Here is a 7086-nt window from a genome sequence, read left to right as displayed (position 1 = left end):
GTGCTTTCTTGAAGTGAGACAGCCTTTTGGATGCGTTTGAGTTTCTATAGCAGCCAGCTGGAAGGTAGCTCAACATTAGTAGTCGGTGAGCTAAAAAGTAGGTACATGATCAAAGCTTCTTTGAATTTGCATCCCACGTTCAATGCAATTATAGAAGCCATTTTTCTTGACGTCTGGCATGGAACATATGAGTGTGCAGTGCAGGAGCATCTTAAATAGGAATGACTCCTATCAAGCTTTTTCAAAACAAAACCAAAAAAATAACATTTTTTTTTAGATTAAGATGGAACAGCAGTACAAGACATGTGATCAAAACACAGTTACGTTTCCTAACATGTTTATTTTAGAGTCCAACCGAAGCTTTTGAACCAACCACTGTCATTTTCTAATTTTAACTAAGTGGTTTCCAAAAGATGCACTAGTTGTGTCAATTAACATCACAAAACTTTAGCCTTTTAAAAAATGGGCACATAAATCAATCAACACACAATCAACCCTGGCACTTAAGACCCATCTAAAACTGATTGTAGCAACTAATGATTTGAAGATCTTCTGTCAAAAAATATGCTCCAAACTTTAACAACAACAACAACAAAATAAACGATAAGGTCTGAAAAAGTTCACAATTGGGATAAAAATGTTCCCCCCCCCCCAATTTTTACGTACCTTTACATATGTTTGGTAAAGCTGGATTCTTGCCCTGTGGAATAAATGGATGCAACTGTCATGGCTACAGAACACTTGTCGACCCAGACGCTGGAACCCGGAAGAAACACAGAGGAGGACGAGCGTGGCAGGTAAGAGGTTTTAATAGAGAACAGACAGAAAGCCGTGGGCAGGATCTAGGGTTCCCAGAGAGTGAAGATCGAACTCGAGTGGCGTCACTGTTGGATCTTTCTGCAGACAGTCGGAAGGAGTTGACGTCGGAGGGGGTCCGAGAGATGGCAGAAGACGGCAGAGGCTCGAGGTGGGACCAGCGGGAGCGAACGGAGGGAAGGTTCCAGACAGAAGTTGATGCAGGCGACCACTTGTGACAAAAGATTCCTGGAGATGAGCAGAGACAGAAATTAGCCAAGGGCTTAACGAGACAGAACACCATGAACGAGACGAGAGGACCAACTATGCACCATCAGGGGCAACGGACTGGCGAAGACTGGTGATCCAGAGGCTCCTTATGAAGGCAGAAGAGGTGATGAAGTAAGTGGCAGCAGCTGGGATGGAGAAGCAGCCAAGTGGAGGGGAGAGGGGGAGGAGTCTGACAGCGGCACCATATCAGTACCCCCCCCTCAACGACCGCCTCCAGGCGGTCAAGGGCGGCGGTCCGGGTGGGCCCGGAAGAAGTCCTCAATGAGCGACGGGTCCAAGATAAACGAACGGGGAACCCAGGAACGCTCCTCCGGACCGTAGCCCACCCAGTCGACCAGGAACTGGAATCCGCGACCCCGACGGCGAACATCCAGGATCCGGTTGACGTCGTAGGCCGGAGCGCCATCGATGACCCGGGCGGGTGGTGGGGAAGCGGATGGCGGGCACAGAGGACTGTCCCGAACAGGCTTGATTTGAGAGACATGAAATGACGGGTGAACTTTCAGGGCTTTGGGCAGACGGAGACGGACACAGGTGGGATTGATCAGTTTGTCAATGACATAAGGTCCGATGTACCGAGGAGCCAGTTTCCTGGAGGATGCCTGAATGGGAATGTTACGGGTCGAAAGCCATACCCTTTAACCAGGCTGGTAGTCGGGCCCCACCACCCTGCGACGGTTGGCGATCTGGCAGTTGCTCTCCTTGGTGCGGAGGAGAGCGGCCTTCGTCTGAGTCCAGATGCGTTGGCAACGCTGGAGGTGATGTTGGACGGAAGGCACTGCCAGATCCAATTCCTGTGACGGAAACAGAGGTGGTGAGTACCCAAGGGCGGCTTCAAAAGGAGAGATCCCGGTGGCAAATGAAGGGTGAGTATTGTGGGCATACTCAATCCAGACGAGGAATCGGGACCAGTCCTGTTGGTTCTGTGCCGCAAGACAGCGGAGAGCTGCCTCCAGTTCCTGGTTGGTTCTCTCCGCTTGGCCGTTAGACTGGGGATGGTAACCAGACGAGAGGCTGACCGTGGCCCCCAAGGCCGTACAGAAGGCCTTCCAGACCTGAGAGATGAACTGGGGGCCACGGTCCGAGACGATGTCCGCAGGAACGCCATGATGGCGAAAAACGTCATTGACCATGATCTCCGCCAAGGCGGAGGCAGTGGGGAGCTGGGGGAGTGGAATGAAGCGAGCCATTTTCGAGAACCTGTCGACGATAGTGAGGATAACTGTGTTCCCATGGGATGGTGGTAATCCAGTGACGAAGTCCATGGCTATGTGTGACCAGGGTCGGTTGGGCGTGGGGAGAGGATGCAGCAACCCTGCAGGAGCCGAGGATGACGTTTTAGACCGTGCACAAGTCGTGCAGGCCGCGATGTACTCACGTACATCCTTGTCCATGGATGACCAGTGAAACCGCTTGCGGATGAGGTTGAGGGTCCGGTGTACTCCGCCATGGCAGGCTATTCGGGAAGTGTGACCCCAGGTGATTACCTCTGAACGAAGGTCAGGTGGCACATACAAGGTACCCCTAGGGACAGGGGGGTGGTTATTGTCCTTAGAGAGCGCTTGCAGTACCTTAGTCTCGATGTCCCATGTCAGGTTTCCAATGATGCAGGTGGACGGAAGGATAGTGGAGGTGGGCTGATCAGAGGGGCTGTATTTTCGGGACAGGGCGTCGGGCTTGACATTACGAGATCCGGGTCTGTAGGTGATAGTAAATTGGAAGCGATCAAAAAATAAACACCATCGAGCTTGCCTGGAATTCAGTCTCTTGGCGGAACGGAGATAAGCCAGGTTCTTGTGATCGGTCCATACTATGAATGGCTGCTCGGCCCCCTCCAACCAGTGACGCCACTCATCTAGCGCCAGCTTGATGGCCAAAAGCTCCCGGTTTCCCACATCATAATTTTGTTCAGCGGGTGACAACTTCCGTGAGAAAAAAGCACAGGGTTTTAACTTGCCAGTGGCGGCTTCTTTCTGGGATAGAACGGCGCCCACTCCTGAGTCCGAAGCATCCACTTCCACCACAAATTGTCGAGAGGGATCAGGCTGGATGAGGATGGGAGCAGAAACAAACAGTCTCTTTAAGGTGTCAAAGGCCTGTTGAGCTTCCGTAGACCAGAGGTAGGGACGATTAGTAGAAGTAAGCCGTGTGAGAGGGGAGGCGATACTGCTATAGTTCCTTATAAAACGTCTGTAGAAGTTTGCAAACCCCAGGAATTGTTGGAGCTTCTTACGGTTGTCAGGTGGCTCCCAATTAGCAACGGCTTCAATTTTGGATGGGTCGGGTCGGATGCAACCCGCCTCGACGATGTACCCCAAGAACTGGACAGTGGTCACGTGGAATTCGCATTTTTCGACTTTCACATAAAGCTGGTTCTCTAATAGTCTTTCGAGTACGAGGCGCACGTGGTGTTCATGTTGGGCCTGGTCGTTGGAATAAATGAGGATGTCGTCTAAGTAGACGAATACAAAGCGATTAAGGAAATCGCGGAGGACGTCATTAACTAACCTTTGGAAGACTGCCGGGGCGTTGGTTAGGCCAAAAGGCATAACCAAATATTCATAATGCCCTAGGGGGGTGTTAAAGGCAGTCTTCCATTCATCGCCCTCTTTGATACGGACCAGATGATAGGCGTTGCGTAGGTCTAATTTTGTGAAGATGCGGGCCTTCTGAACGGAGTCAAACATGGAAGAAATCAATGGCAAGGAATACTTATCTTTAACCGTGATCTGGTTAAGTTCGCGGTAGTCAATGCATGGCCTGAGTGTTTTATCCTTTTTCTCCACAAAAAAAACCCCTGCTCCAACGGGGGAGGAGGATGGTCGTATGTGACTTAGAGAGAGAGCCTCCTGGACGTACTGCTCCATGGCAGCTCGTTCGGGGCCCGATAGATTGAATAGTCGGCCCTTGGGTAGAGGGGCGCCCGGCAGGAGAGTTATGGCACAATCATAGGGTCTATGTGGGGGCAGAGCACTAGCTTTGGATTTACTAAAAACGATCTTTAAGTCATGATAGCACGGCGGAATGGCAGAAAGATCGACCGGACTAGCATCCTCCACCTGCTGGGGGGACACATTGGGGACGGCTGAGAGCAAACAGTTGGCGAGGCAATAGGGGCTCCATTGATTGATTAACCCCTGAGACCAGTTAAAATGAGGGTTATGTAACTTGAGCCAGGAAAACCCCAGCACTATGGAAAAGTGGGCAGACTGAGTGACAAGGAAACTAATGGACTCCCTATGATTACCTGATACGACGAGTAGGATGGGTTTAGTGCGGTGGGTGATGCGCGCGAGGTGTTGGCCACCCAGACCAGAGGCTTCAATAGGGGTGTCCAGGGGTTCTGTGGGTATAGACAAAGAATTAACAAGGCGCTGATCGATAAGGCTTTGTTCAGCTCCAGAATCTATGAGAGCATTGGAATCGTGGACATGAAGGTCATAGCATAACTTGACAGGAATTAGTAGAAACTCTTTACCAAAATCTTTGGAGAGCTGTTCCCCTCGGGGCCTGTCGTTTAACGAGGGGCTCGGGAGTTTAAACGAATAGGGCATGAGGAAACCAAATGGCCTTTAGCTCCGCAGTAGAAGCACGCTCCTTCATCGCGCCTCTTGCGGCGTTCTTCTTCAGATAACCTCGAATGGCCAATCTGCATGGGCTCCTCCGGACACTTAATGGAAATGGGTGTTTCAGAGCAAAAACCGTGATCTGCGGGTGGAGCACTGGGTGGCTTGGTGATGGGGCGAGGATGAGGATGGTTGCGCTCTCTTTGACGCTCCCGAAGTCTGAGATCCGAACGGAGCGCCGCGGCAATCAATTCCTCGAAGGAGCGCGCTTCGGGTTGTGAGCAGAGGTGATCTTTGATCTGCTCATTCAGGGATTGGTAGAAAACCCCTTTTAAGGCCACGTCGGGCCATCCTGCTTCCACCGCTAGGATACGAAAATCGACCACATGATCACTAACTGGGCGATTCCGTTGTTTAAGGGCGAGGAGTCGCCGGGTAGCTTCTTCCTGTCTGCAGGGTTGATCAAAAATCAAACGGAACTCGCTGATAAAACGGTCGTACGTGAGATGACTAATTGGATTTGCGGAGAGAAAGGCTTGGGCCCACTGGAGTGCTTTATTGCGAAGAGAGTTTACAACGAGAGTTATCTTACTGTGATCTGTTTGGTAGTAACGGGGGGCTTGTTGACATATCAGTTGGCACTGTAATAAAAATCCTCCGCAGGCTTCCATATCCCCGAAGAAAGGTTCCGGCTGGAGTCGGAAGTTTTCTGGAGCGGAAGGAGATCCGGAACCGGAAGCGGTAAGATCACTGGGAGCTTGAGCTGTGGGAGCCGAGGCATGGGTAATCTGTCTAGTTAATTCAAGTAAGGTTTGAGTCATACCGTCGAGACGTTGGAAAAGTTCCTGTTGGGCTGCGGCCATTTGCGAAAGGGCGTCCGCCTGGCGACTGAGCATCACGCCTTGCTGGGACACGGCAAATCTGAGTCCTTCCGGGTCAGCTGGGTCGGGATGTTGGCCAGTCCGTTCTGTCATGGCTACAGAACACTTGTCGACCCAGACGCTGGAACCCGGAAGAAACACAGAGGAGGACGAGCGTGGCAGGTAAGAGGTTTTAATAGAGAACAGACAGAAAGCCGTGGGCAGGATCTAGGGTTCCCAGAGAGTGAAGATCGAACTCGAGTGGCGTCACTGTTGGATCTTTCTGCAGACAGTCGGAAGGAGTTGACGTCGGAGGGGGTCCGAGAGATGGCAGAAGACGGCAGAGGCTCGAGGTGGGACCAGCGGGAGCGAACGGAGGGAAGGTTCCAGACAGAAGTTGATGCAGGCGACCACTTGTGACAAAGGATTCCTGGAGATGAGCAGAGACAGAAATTAGCCAAGGGCTTAACGAGACAGAACACCATGAACGAGACGAGAGGACCAACTATGCACCATCAGGGGCAACGGACTGGCGAAGACTGGTGATCCAGAGGCTCCTTATGAAGGCAGAAGAGGTGATGAAGTAAGTGGCAGCAGCTGGGATGGAGAAGCAGCCAAGTGGAGGGGAGAGGGGGAGGAGTCTGACAGCGGCACCATATCAGCAACGTTACTTTTGTTTACAAAGGAGCTTCAATCTGGAAGTTAATTTTGCTGCTTGAATTTAACCCAGATACCCGAAACCTAGCAAAATAGGGATTAAAGATCCACTTTGATCATCTTTTGATCTATTTTAAAAAGCATTCCGAGTGATATTTTAGTTGTGATTATGACATTTTTGGTGAATACCAAAAAACGTGTCTTTTCTTTGGGCCATAGTTTCTGGAAAGCTTTTTTAAACGTCATTTTTCACTCTCTCCTCATTTACAACGATTTAAAAATACCTAAACACAATTGTAATCTTAATTTTCTTTATAAATGTCCGCTATCATGAGAAAATGCCACAAGAACATGTTAAAAACACCAAAAACATAGTTTTCATGTGAGTGTGTCTTTAAGGAATTTCAATTGCACATTTAGAAGATTTCGTTTTTATGTTGAAATGATTCCGTGGTTGATGTTTGACAATTTGTATGTTTGTACATATGTTAAAAATGTTTAAATATCATCTACTTTTCATTTCAGATAAATATTTTTCCAAATTTTCCATATTGATCCTTTTGTTTTTGTTGGACTGTGGGAAATGGAGATTAGATGTGTAGGAAATCAGAAGATTAGGCAGACAGCAAAGGCCGATTAGGAGACACAGATCCAGGATCAACACTTAGTGACACACAGATCCACCAACACCTATATAAGCACGCACACAAGTCTCAATATATGATGGAACGCAGGCTTTTACTAAAAGAAATGCAAGGGAATGATCGAGGCTCTCCTAATATTAAATATGTGCTCAACATTTTGTGGAAAGAAGAAAGGAAGTCACACAAAAAGAGGTCATGCAAAGGACAAATCAAGTCTCCACAGGGGCTTCTGTGTCTCCCCTGGTTATCCGCTGTCTAGTCTCCCCATTAACT

At 49.5% G+C, this 7086-nt stretch overlaps 1 long non-coding RNA gene across 1 annotated transcript; it reads right to left on the bottom strand.

The window, feature by feature from the left end:
- Positions 1 to 5689: 5689 nt before the first annotated feature.
- On the bottom strand, positions 5690 to 6156 carry LOC144989333 (uncharacterized). The gene is made up of 2 exons (XR_013653479.1): positions 6026 to 6156; positions 5690 to 5942 (listed from the first exon to the last, which is right to left on the bottom strand). It is a non-coding gene; the product is annotated as an uncharacterized LOC144989333 (long non-coding RNA).
- Positions 6157 to 7086: the final 930 nt, after the last annotated feature.

This window comes from Oryzias latipes, chromosome 23 (assembly GCF_053564925.1).
Source record: "Oryzias latipes strain Hd-rR chromosome 23, Olatipes_Hd-rR_3.1".
NCBI classification, from domain to species: Eukaryota; Metazoa; Chordata; class Actinopteri; order Beloniformes; family Adrianichthyidae; genus Oryzias; species Oryzias latipes.
The sequence above is the reverse complement of the archived record's forward strand: the minus strand, read 5'-3'. Positions and strand labels throughout refer to the sequence as shown.